The sequence below is a fragment of the Rhinoraja longicauda genome, chromosome 6 (assembly GCF_053455715.1).
Source record: "Rhinoraja longicauda isolate Sanriku21f chromosome 6, sRhiLon1.1, whole genome shotgun sequence".
Classification (NCBI taxonomy): domain Eukaryota; kingdom Metazoa; phylum Chordata; class Chondrichthyes; order Rajiformes; family Arhynchobatidae; genus Rhinoraja; species Rhinoraja longicauda.
The window spans coordinates 2,503,454-2,516,102 of record NC_135958.1 but is presented as its reverse complement, the minus strand read 5'-3'; the positions used below and the strand labels follow the sequence as shown (position 1 = coordinate 2,516,102).

The 12,649-nt window shown below is 42.0% G+C and overlaps 1 protein-coding gene across 2 annotated transcripts in view; it reads left to right on the top strand.

Annotated features, from left to right (window-relative positions):
- The window catches only part of ripor1 (RHO family interacting cell polarization regulator 1), a 206,915-nt gene that overhangs the window by 26 nt on the left and 194,240 nt on the right, over nucleotides 1-12,649 (top strand). The window lies entirely within an intron of this gene.

Below are 12,649 nucleotides of genomic sequence, written 5' to 3'. Positions count from 1 at the left end.
TGAGTCCCGTCCAACTTCTCTCGTTGGCGCCGATTGAAATGACCGCAGGTTGTGATGACTTTAGCACTGATGTTGTTGTTGTTGTTGTTGTCGCCGCGTTTTCATTCACCTCCCCTGCTGCCTGTTGCCCACATTGATTGTGACTGAGGATAACTGTTTTGTGTGGGCATGTTCCAGAGAGGCTGCACTCGCTCATTTGTTTTAATTGAGTAAACATTCATTGATTCGACGCCAGTGCAGCCTCTTGACTTAAATATATCAGGTCCACTTTTGCCCGATTATTATTTCTAAAGTTTCATTCCTTGGAGGAAATGTCTCCGGAGTTTTTTTCCCAAGTTGTATTCTTGGTTCTTGGTCCTCCAAAATATTCCAAATGGAATTTAAACTGGAACTGGAACATTCAATGCTGCCCAAACATTATGTCTTGTTTTAGACAATAGACAATAGGTGCAGGAGGAGGCCATTCAGCCCTTCGAGCCAGCACCGCCATTCAATGCGATCATGGCTGATCACTCTCAATCAGTACCCCGTTCCTGCCTTCTCCCCATACCCCCTCACTCCGCTATCCTTAAGAGCTCTATCTAGCTCTCTCTTGACAGCATCCAACGAACTGGCCTCCACTGCCTTCTGAGGCAGAGAATTCCACACCTTCACCACCCTCTGACTGAAAAAGTTCTTCCTCATCTCGGTTCTAAATGGCCTACCCCTTATTCTTAAACTGTGGCCCCTTGTTCTGGACTCCCCCAACATTGGGAACATGTTATCTGCCTCTAATGTGTCCAATCCCCTAATTATCTTATATGTTTCAATAAGATCCCCCCTCATCCTTCTAAATTCCAGTGTATACAAGCCCAATCGCTCCAGCCTTTCAACATACGACAGTCCCGCCATTCCGGGAATTAACCTAGTGAACCTACGCTGCACGCCCTCCATAGCAAGAATATCCTTCCTCAAATTTGGAGACCAAAACTGCACACAGTACTCCAGGTGCGGTCTCACCAGGGCCCGGTACAACTGTAGAAGGACCTCTTTGCTCCTATACTCAACTCCTCTTGTTACGAAGGCCAACATTCCATTGGCTTTCTTCACTGCCTGCTGTACCTGCATGCTTCCTTTCATTGACTGATGCACTAGGACACCCAGATCTCGTTGAACTCCCCCTCCTCCTAACTTGACACCATTCAGATAATAATCTGCCTTTCTATTCTTACTTCCAAAGTGAATAACCTCACACTTATCTACATTAAACTGCATCTGCCATGTATCCGCCCACTCACACAACCTGTCCAAGTCACCCTGCAGCCTTATTGCATCTTCCTCACAATTCACACTACCCCCCAACTTAGTATCATCTGCAAATTTGCTAATGGTACTTTTAATCCCTTCGTCTAAGTCATTAATGTATATCGTAAATAGCTGGGGTCCCAGCACCGAACCTTGCGGTACCCCATTGGCGACAAACTCTGTTCAATGCTGTCCAAACAGTATGTCTTGCTTTAAGTTATGGAGACAAACTCTGTTTTAGGTCTTCCCCCAGCGAGGCAAAATTGTTCACATATTTGTGCAGATTTCAATTCCGTGTAACTTAAGACTTCGTTTGCAGTTTTCTCCCTTAGTACATATTTTGTTGAGGTAAATATAACCTTTTGTTGAACCTTGATTTTTTTTTTGCTATTTGGGATTAAAAGGGTGGTCTGCATTGAGCTGAAGAATTTGGTTGCTGTGGAGACGGGTCTTTCCACTAGTTTTATTATCAGCAAATGCCTCTTTGTTGAATATGTTGTTTTACCCAGTTGGCTTCAGGAACTGCCAATAATATCTGACATTCTACAGAATTTCCTAAAACAAAATATTTGCTTTCAGCAATACTTGTTGAGTCAATCTAAGACATCCTTCAGATTTTTCGCCTGAATGCTACTTCTATCTCTATGAAAGAACAAATTGCCATTTCCAAACTGTTTCCTTTGCAGTAGCTTTTATTTACCTTTTCACCTGACCACATGAGTATGCCCTTTCAGTAATTAATTGAGGTTAATCCCCAATCCTCCGGTCTGTTACATAGAAACATAGAAAATAGGTGCAGGAGGAGGCCATTCAGCCCTTCGAGCCAGCAGTGCCATTCAATATGATCATGGATGATCATCCAAAATCAGTTCTGGCTTTTTCCCCATATCCCTTGATTCCCTTAGCCCAAAAAGCTAAATCTAACTCTCTCTTGAACACATCCAGTGAATTGGCCGCCACTGCCTTCAGTGGCAGAGAATTCCACATATTTTAACTTTTTGGGTGAAAAAGATTTTCCTCATCTCAATCCAAAATGGCCTACCCCTTTTTCTTAAACTGTGACCCCTGGTTCTGGACTCCCACAACATTGGGAACATTTTTCATGCATCTATCCTGTCCAATCCACTAAGAATTTTATATGTTTCTATAAGATCTCCTCTCATCCTTCTAAATTCTAGCAAATACAAACCCAGTCGGCCCATTCTTTCATCATACGTCAGTCCCGCCATCCCAGGAATTAACCTGGTGAACCTACGCTGCATTCCCTCAATGGTAATAATGCCCTTCCTCAAATTAGGAGACCAAAATTGCACACAATACCCCAGGTGCGGTCCCACCAGGGCCCTGTACAACTGCAGTAGGACCTCCTTGCTCCTAAACTCAAATCCTCTCGCAATGAAGGCCAACATGCCATTAGCTTTCTTCACTGCCTGCTGTACCCACATCAAAGGTATCACAAAATGCTGGAGTAACTCAGCAGGTCAGGCAGCATCCAGGAGAGAGGGAATGGGTGACGTTTCGGGTCGAGACCCTTCTTCAGACTGACCCGCATGCTTACTTTCAGTGACTGGTGTACAAGGACACCCAGGTCTCGTTGCACCTCCCCTTCTCCTAATCTGACACCATTCAGATAATAATCTGCCTTCCTGTTCTTGCCACCAAAGTGGATAACCTCATATTTATCCACATTTCAGAATGATCAGCCATGATCATATTGAATGGCGGTGCTGGTTCGAAGGGCCGAATGGCCTACTCCTGCACCTATTGTCTATTGTCTATAATACTGCATTTGCCATGCATCTGCCCAAACTATCCAAGTCACCCTGCAGCATCATAGCATCCTCCTCGCAGCTCACACTGCCACCCAGCTTTGTGTCATCTGCAAACTTAGAGATGTTACATTTAATTCCTTCGTCTAAATCGTTAATATATATTGTAAACATATATATTGGGGTCCCAGCACCAAGCCTTGCGGCACCCTACTAGTCACTGCCTGCCATTCTGAAAAGGACCCGTTAATTCCTATTCTTTGCTTCCTATCTGCCAAACAGTTCTCTAACCATGTCAATACCCTATCCCTAATACCATGTGCTCTAATTTTACACACTAATCTCTTGTGTGGGACCTTGTCAAAGGCTTTTTGAAAGTCCAGGTACACTGTCCACTGGCTCTCCCTTATCCATTCTAATTGTTACATCCTCAAAAGATTAGTCAAGCATGATTTCCCCTTCATAAATCCATGCTGCCTTTGACCGATCCCGTCACTGCTTTCCACTGAATAGACAGCTTGTTAAGAAAGCATGTGTGAAGAAGACTCTTTCAACATTGGCAGTCACCGAGGATTGGACACTTCTGCCCATCATGGACAGTGTATTTCCTTTTAAAGTTTGTTCAAACCTGCTCTGCATCCTCTGGCAGCGTCTTCCCAAGCTGAATGTTCTTCCTATAGGTGCACCTATTAGTGAGTGTATGGTGATGTGCTTGGAGGATATGTCCTTGGTGATTCAGTCGTGGATGTACAGCATGTGAGATGTGAGTGATGCTATTGTGGCAAGTTGCTGCAAGACATGAAGATGAAGTGAACCATTCAGCAGCGATTTGTACAAGAGTGAATGGAAGTATTTTGAGCAATCTACAGGTGAGTTCGAAGGTCTGACACAGAATAAGAACCCCTGCTTTCTTACCTTGGTAACTCTGACAAGGTTGGTAAACTTCCAGACTATTGCAGCCATGCCTTGCAACCTAAACATCTGGCACTGAACTGCTTTGTAGAATCTTATTTCCAACAGATGTTTCCTGGAGGTATATTTCCATCATATACGAGCAAGGGCTGCCTTTTTCTCTTCAACACCCGGAGCATGTTCTGCTCTGTGATGTCCGAATCTGTGCTCTCAGTCTGGATTACTTTCAGCCATTTTCTGAAATACCTGTTACCTTATTTCCTATTCCCATAAGCAGTTGTAGGCCTGCCGACCTGCCAACCTCCTGTAAGTACGGTAGGGAGCCAGTGTATAGTATGGACAGGCCAGGCTGTGCAACTGACTTAATGGGTCCATCACGCAGTTGACATGGCTTTGGGAGGTGTACAACAACTGACACTCACCTGCATGCACAATTTTGTGAGCAATTAAATACTCTGGTAGAGGTGCCTGGTCGACGGGCTTCAGTGCCAATATTTTGTCACTTGATGAGTCCCATAATGTGTTAAAGAACATGCATTAACCTTGACAATTGATTCTTGCGTGAGTATTATGGAAGTATGCAGGAACAGCAATACATGGCTGTCTAGAATACACCATGTTGTTGAATTGCGTTTCTGGTCTTGGCAGTGTTTCTGCAACGATTCTCTGAGTAAAACCAGGTGTTTCCTTTAGGAAGGAAATGGGGGAAGAATCTGAAGAATAACTATCATGGAAAGTTGCTGTGGATAGTCAGTAGCAAATAGTGCTCACGCTATCTCTGATTCTGTGCACCATGGACATTTCCATTATTTCTCGTGTGTGACAGAATTACAAATTTACTTATAATATTATTTTTGACATACACAACATTAAGTATTTACCCCACAAGATTAACTATTTACCCCACAACTGTGTGTAGGTCATTCATATCACTCCTCATTGTGCAAAACTACCCTTTATCAAAATATGACTGGAGTTTGCTGAAATCTTTCTCTGTTATCACGTACATCACTGCTTTGTCAGACCATTTGCTCTTTAGTTCTGTTTGCATCTGAATAGGGTTGTGTGTGTTGTCCAGGTAATGACCATAATGGTGCACTCTTAAGTACTTTAGTGCATCTTGAATAATGTCCATAATAGTCCGTTACTGTGTCTAGGGTTGTGCAGTGCAGTGCGGTTCAGGAGCCAGAAGAAGCTGTCTTTGAATCTGGAGGTAACAATTCTCTGGCTCCTGCACCTTCTTCCTGATGATAGCAGCAAGGAGGGCAGGGTGCATCTTTAGTGATGGTGGGAGGTCAGTACCTGGGATGAACCAGGCAATGTCCCTGACTTTCTTCTGTCTCTTGGGCGTTGGAGTTACCGAGCCAGGCCATGATGCAACCAGTCAGTGTGCTCTCTACTGCACCAGGACAGGGAACCCTCATCTTGCATCGGGTCTCGACCTGAAACCTGATACTGGGCTACACCAGTATCTATTACCAAGTCAGGTTCATGGCTTGGACCAAGAACGACAGTGATCTGCCTTTTAAAGGAGCAACATTCTTTTGGTCCACTGCTTCTGGCCCAGTGTGTGGGAAAATAGAGGAGCAACAGGATAATCTGGTCACTGGAGCCAGACGTGTTTTTCTTCCAGAGAAACAATGCTCCATTTTACAGAAACATTTTCATGAGGACAAAGCATAGTCTTTAACATTGATTACTGTTAAGAGTGCAGATTGCATTTTGATGAGTAATCTTTAAACAAAGGTCAAACCATTTGGCATCCAATGTCACTGAGTCATGGAGTTATATAGCATAGAAACTGGCCCTTCGGCCCACTGCGTTTATACCGACCATGGTGCCCATCTATACTACTCCCACTTGCCAGGATTAATTCCATATCCGCAATGCCCTGCTCATTTCTGGTGTCTGTCCAGGTGGCTCTTAAACAATGTTACTATTCCTATCTCTACCATCTGGCAGCTCATTCAAGATAGCAACTATTTTGTGTGAAATATTTATCACTGAGATCCCCTTTAAACCTTTCTGCTTGCCTTGTTATGCCCTTTAACTTTAACATTTATCACAAGTCAGAAAAGCGGTTATTTATCTTTGTTTTGTATTCTTCCAATAATGAAGCCATAGAATGGATCAGAAAATGATCATTTGTGTTATTTTAATATTCTTGTTAAATAATTGAAGCCCTTATTTGTTTTGTTTTCCTAAGTGTAACAATCCAAACCCACCAGAATAGCTAAAATGCTGGAGGGTTTGGGGACAGTTCCTTTATTATAAATAATGATTCATTTTTCAAGAAACCTCAAGCCCAACCCTCTGATATACAAGAAAATAACTGCAGATGCTGGTACAAATCGATTTATTCACAAAATGTTGGAGTAACTCAGCAGGTCAGGCAGCATCTCGGGAGAGAAGGAATGGGTGACGTTTATTTGCCCGAATCCAAAGTAAACTGACAAATGAAAAATCAACTATTAACTTTTCATCTGATGATGTTATCCATACTGGATAATTGCCAATACTAATGTACTCTCCTGCTCTTTAATAAAAGTCAGCACTAGGGTATCAAATAAATACTCCAGGGATTTGGAATGAATGATCCAGTAAATAAAACATGACCCCTCTAACATCAAGTGTTTTTATTTCAGTGACTCATTTTTAACATAACATGTCACAAGGTCCAATAGTTATTATGTTTGCTGCATCGTGCGTTATGTTCAGTTGTTAAACTGTGAACCCTTTGTACCAATATTGAGGAACTTTTGATATATTTTAGTGAGAAATTATGTATCAGAAGGTACATCCTGAGGTGCTTTCAATTGTTAGAGTTTGAGTATTCGGTTTTCTCTGTTTTCGTAGTCTTGTCTCCTCATGGGGATATTTACAGAATTTTAAATTATTTTTATTTATTAAGGCGTGATTGCCATGCGGCCTCGAGTGTGATGGTATAATTGTTCTAAGTTTTTATCACAGTTATTCTCCTCGGTTTCTGTACTAATAACTGTGCACTGCTGCCCCTGTGCCTTGTAGTTCAGGCCACTTCTCTAGTGTAGCAGCGTGCACATTGTTCTGTTCAACTGCCTCGCAGAAAATGAAATAAAAATTACCCAACATTTAAACTTTCATATCTCACTCCCCAACTCATTATTAAACTTGATCTATGTCCTTTTTCACAGAGCCTTAGTTTTTCTCAGTGGTATCTTCTTGTCCTAGTACAGTTGATTATAGCTACCCATTGTGGCTATTATTCACAGGACAGTGTTCAATTATTGAGAAGATCATAGCCCCATTCTGAGAGAGGTAGCGTCGCTTATGGGGGAATCTAAAACTAGGTAAGTGCTGGAGTAACTCAAGGGTCAGATTGGAGGACACAGAGAGGTGACATTTCTCCACGTTTCACAGAAGAAGATTGACGAAGGTTCCCAACCCAAAACGTCGCCTATCCGTGTCCTCCATAGATGCTGTCTGCGCTGTACTGGAGAAAGCAGCAGAGTTGGATTAGTTGAATATGTTCAAAGTCGAGCTGGACAGATTTTTAGTCAAAAGTGCAGTCAAGGGTTAAGGGGAAGTAGGGGGAAAATGGAGTTGTGGCAAATAGAGTCGGGTCTTTTTGATTTGTGGACCAAGCTTTATGACCCACTCTTACTCTGATTTGTATTTTTCGTATTTTCGTAATTTTCCAAGGGAAACCTCAATTTAATTACAGAAGTGTTTTTTTCATGATTTCTGGCTCTTCTACACACGGCAAGTTGTTTCCACGGCATGATGATAAGGGCTCGCCCATCTAGTGACATTTCACCAGCTGCATGGAAAAACGTGACCCTCCTCCATTGTTCTTTAGCTTCTTGGAAATATATTAAATGTCAACAGCAAGCAGATGTATGATTCTGATCTCAAGGACAATCCATTTAAAATAAGATTAGGTTTTTGAGAGTGACCAAAAAGAGAGCAAATTTATAAATCTTCAATTATCTTGGAAAAATGATGTTGTCAAAGTTTGCATCGTGACAATCCTGCAAAGCATTTGTGAAGATCCCAGCCTGCCAACAGGTACATGGCGGGTGGGTGCTTAACTTTGCACTTGCACATCTCGCTTTGTCTTCCCTATTGCTGCCGTTTTAAGTCATGGGTGTCTGGTAGAACTGAGGCTCCTTGCCACACGTCAGCAGGGATCTTGTTAATATTGCAGCACTACTTTGTGCTGTAGATCGAGCCACAGGACAATATTTCCTCCTGAATAACGCTGATCCCTGTAATTCTCAGTCCTCAGTACAATCCCGCAGCATTTGGGGCATAATCAGGCCCAGAAGCTTATGTAGGTAAGCTTGGTTCTTACTCCAGAAAATCTGCACTAATAACAACACACTTAGTACATAAATTAGATGCAACAACACAACAAAACCAAATTATTTGTGGTGCACTAATTGCTCAAAAGCAATTTTATTTTTCTTTTGTAGCCAGGGCTGTCCATTTTCTGTTGGATCTGATGCATTTGGAACTTTCCCTCTCTCATTTTCACATTTTCTGCCTATGGGTCTTAGTTTTGTTTAGTTTGGAGATAAAGCATGGAAACAAGTCCTTGGCCCCACTGAGTCTACACTGACCATTTATTCACAAAATGCTGGAGTAACTCAGCAGGTCAGGCAGCATCTCGGGAGAGAAGGAATGGGTGACGTTTCGGGTCGAGACCCTTCTTCAGTCTGAAGAAGGGTCTCGACCCGAAACATCGCCCATTCCTTCTCTCCCGAGATGCTGCCTGACCTGCTGAGTTACTCCAGCATTTTGTGAATAAATACCTTCGATTTGTACCAGCATCTAGAGTTATTTTCTTACACTACACTGACCATTGATCATCTGAACACACCAGTTCTATGTTATCCCACTACACTGGAAGCAATTTATTGACGGTAATTTACCTACAAACTCACACAACTATGGGATATGGGAGGAAACTGAGACACCTGGAGGAAACCTATGTGGTCAGAACATGCAAACTCCACACAGACAGCCAAGGTCAGGATCAAACCTGCGTCTCTGGTGCTGTGAGGCAACAGCTTTACAAGTTGTATAAGAAAATAACTGCAGATGCTGGTACAAATCGAAGGTATTTATTCACAAAATGCTGGAGTAACTCAGCAGGTCAGGCAGCATCTCAGGAGAGAAGGAATGGGTGACATTTCGGGTCGAGAGTCCGAAGAAGGGTCTCGACCCAAAACGTCACCCATTCCTTCTCTCCTGAGATGCTGCCTGACCTGCTGAGTTACTTCAGCATTTTGTGAATAAATACCTTCGAGCTTTACAAGTTGTGTCGCTATGCCGCTTTAGGATTTAAATTAAAGCAGTCTTTTTGTTTTGTTTCATTTGTTTTGCTTCACTGATGGAATGATGGAAAATGACAGTTCATGTGGACTATTTGATTTGGGCAGCTCTCTGAGCAATCCCCCAGCCTTGCTTTATCTACTTGGCCTTTCTAAGCCTCTGCTTCAAATTGTTTATTTATTCTTCCCTGAGGCAAGTCATTCGCGACTCTTGCAACTCTCTGATTAGCTCCCACCCACTTTTTAAATGAGTTCAAGTCGATGATTATCATAATTCAGGAAATGGTCCTTCCCTTTGTACGTGACCAAAATCTTGCATTATTTTTTTAACTTTTGGTTCCTTTGCTTCAGTTATCTGTAATCCTAAATAATTCTCTGGTGTATCCGCACTCTCATTTCCACCATTATATTTCAAGAAATTAAATTATTTTTCATAGTTTTGTTCCATAACCGGTCTCCCAACCTCCAGATGTGGCTATGAGTACCTTTTCATTTGCGATATACTCAGAGAAATCCTCTTCTCTTGCCTAATAACTTTCATTGGCATTTGAACTTAACCCCTTCCATCTACTTTGCCTTGCTCCAAATGCTTTCAGCGATTTTCATCATTTCCTTTTAGTACTTTTCATTCCATTCTATTACTCCATGATTCCCTGTCCTGTGAGGAAGCCCCCATTTTGATTTAATAATGAAGACATTTTTTTCTCCATCAAGCCACTCTTTTGAAGATATCCCCATATCACCTTATTTGCTAACAGTTGAGACCCGATAAATTTTGGTCAATATTCTTATCCTCCTGCTTTACTCTATCCACGCCATTGAGATTTCACCATCTACTTCAATTTCTTTTGACTAAATCTGACTCTTTTCTATTTTTCTTCTGCATTCAGTTTATATTAAATTGAGAAATGTAATTTCCTCACCCCTGCCAAAGCTTTACTCAAACCTGCCATAATTAACACTATTGCTAGGTACAGGAAAAAAAACTGCAGATGCTTGTCTAAATCGAAAGTAGACACAAAATGCTGGAGTAACTCAGCGGGTCAGGCAGCATCTCAGGAGAGAAGGAATGCGTGACATTTTGGGTTGAGATCCTTCTTCAGTCTGAAGAAGGGTCTCGACCCAAAACGTTACCCATTCCTTCTCTCCCGAGATGCTGCCTGACCTACTGAGTTACTCCAGCATTTTAAGAAGGATCTCGACCCGAAACGTTACCCATTCCTTCTCTTCCGAGATGCTGCCTGACCCGCTGAGTTACTCCAGCATTTTGTGTCTAACACTATTGCTAGATTGGGAACCAAGTTGTAAGGAATTGGGATCAATGTTCCCACAGGAGGAAGAATGGGTGTGTGCAAATGAATTGGTTAAATCCCCTGCTATTGAAATGTAACACCAATTAACACCGAATAAACAGTGAATGTTTGCATTTCACTCTCAGTGAGTTTGAGTTGGTATTCCTGCAACATCTATAGTTTATGGAAGAGAAAAATCGATGTGATAAAATTAATTGATTTAGTAAATCTGGTTTACTTTGTATTGGTGAATTTTCTGCACGATTCATGTATGTAATGTGAAACTTGGTGCACGGTTTCTTATGTGTGCTGCTGCTTGCTCCTTAAAGCTACAGAGCAAATTTAACAAATTATATATATCACATGAAATGAATCAACCCAAATTATGGAGCGGTCAAATAATTTGCTTTTTTTGCCAGAGTTGTACATATTTTATTCATTTCGGTTTTGTTGTAAGTATGGGCTGTAAAATGCACAGGCTTAGTACAACTTCCCTGCAGGAGTTTTGTTGGAAGTATAGTTGGAAGTATAGTGAAATTCCTATAGAAGGACCTCAATTTTGGATACCTGTTGTCCCTTGCTTTTCCAGAATTTAACCCTCACCTATTTTTGTGCGGGCACCTGCCAAGTCATTTTTAGGATGTTGCTCTCCCATTCACCCTGCATCTTAGACCAAAAGGCACAGGCATGTGAATTTTCCCCGTTTACGCGGATTTCTGCTTTTTAAAAATCAATTTTCAGTGCTTTTTGGGACGTCTATGGCCAATTTGTCAATTCAGCCGTTACAGGTCTCTAGCGGTTCTGCGAGAAATCCCCCCCCCCCCCCACGCAAAAAAAAGTCTACCCAAAAATGTGGCACCTAGACTGGACAAGGCAGCCAATCTCAACCTCATCAGGACTTCCATAGCCGATCGGCCGGGGCTCTGGAACTGCAGCCCAGCTGGAGCCAGCAAATCTATCCCCATAGCCGGCTCGATAAACCAACAAAGCTCTGGACCCAAGTGCCAGAAAATCAGTGGTGGAACTGTAATGAGTAAATATTAAATTTAAGTGCAAGATTATATAACTAAATTAAGACAGGGTTAAAATATAAAACACAGCAGAAAAGCCAATTCCCACCTTTTTGGGCTGATTATCAATTAATGTGCGAATTTACTTCAAAATGTTATTAGTGTACAGTGACATATTCACATTATTTTGTAATGTCTTTTTACTTTGAAATGCACTAAAAGAGCCTTGAAACTGGTAATTTTGGTAAATTTTCTAAAATTGTCCGATTTTTTGACCCCCGTCGCTCGGGTCTTTTCCTCTTTTTTTTGCCAATAGACGCAGGAGCAGGCCATTCGGCCCTTTGCGCCAGCACCACCATTCACTATGATCATGGCTGATCATCCACAATCAGTACTCCATTCCTGCCTTCTCCCCATATCCCTTGACTCCACTATCTTTAAGAGCTCTATCTAACTCTCTCTTGAAAGCATCCAGAGAATTGGCCTCCACAGCCTTCCGAGGCAGAGAGTTCCACAGATTCACAACTCTCTGGGGGGAAAAGTTCCTCCTCTTCTCCATTCTAAATGGCCTACCCCTTATTCTTAAACTGTGGCCCCTGGTTCTGGACTGCTCCAACAGCGGGGACATGTTTCCTGCCTCTAGCGTGTCCCTTAATAATCTTGTATGCTTATATCTTCTGGCAGGGTAAGTGGTGGAAGGCACCAGGCTTGGTGCCAACCCCTGGTCCTTGGATCGTATCCCTGAGCAATTCCAGAGAACTAACTAACATATAGTTAGTTGATGACCAACTTCCCTCCTCGGATAAATAAAGTTCTATCGTATCGTATTGTACAGACCTGAAGAAGAAAGGAAATCGCAGCCATATTAACTCAGCAACTAAATCAATTTGTTATGAAGTTCCTCATTGGTAATATCAAGGGGAAAAAAACTTTTTTAAAATTTGTTTGTAATAGCTGATAAATGATTGGTCTTTCAGGCATACATACCAGATTAACGCGGTACTCTGAGTACGATACTTGATGTACAAAATAGCTTTAGGTTATAGCATTAAATTTAGTTTAGTAAT